We start from the raw sequence: 422 nt of genomic DNA, 5'->3' as shown, positions 1-422 counted from the left end.
CTGATAACAGATCCTGCCCTTGTCTTTGAGGTAAGGACAAGAAGCGATACATTGTACATATATATCTATACATGCATACACGTACCTACATAACAGAATAGGTGACGATAATACTTTAAAGTAGAACATGAGCAATAGTTAGCTAGCCATGTAAGGAACTGACTCAAGATCCTGGTTGAGGCAATGAACACACACACACACACACACACACACACACACACACACACACACACACGGCTTACCTCCACGCAGGGAGACCGCCATGTGCCGCGTGTGGATGGCTGTCAGCTACGGCATAGGGGCAGGATCTTTCTGCTACGTTTGAATATGGAACACTTCACGAATTTGCATGTCATCCTTGCGCAGGGACCATGTAATCTGTATCGTTCCAATTTTAGTATATGTGCTGCCGAAGCAAGCAC

At 45.5% G+C, this 422-nt stretch overlaps 1 pseudogene; it reads right to left on the bottom strand.

Annotated features, from left to right (window-relative positions):
* Positions 1-321: 321 nt before the first annotated feature.
* LOC148478275 (U6 spliceosomal RNA) lies at positions 322-422 on the bottom strand (annotated as a pseudogene).

Source organism: Taudactylus pleione, unplaced genomic scaffold, assembly GCF_031769625.1.
Source record: "Taudactylus pleione unplaced genomic scaffold, aTauple2 ptg000667l, whole genome shotgun sequence".
In the NCBI taxonomy this organism is placed as follows: domain Eukaryota; kingdom Metazoa; phylum Chordata; class Amphibia; order Anura; family Myobatrachidae; genus Taudactylus; species Taudactylus pleione.
The sequence above is the reverse complement of the archived record's forward strand: the minus strand, read 5'-3'. Positions and strand labels throughout refer to the sequence as shown.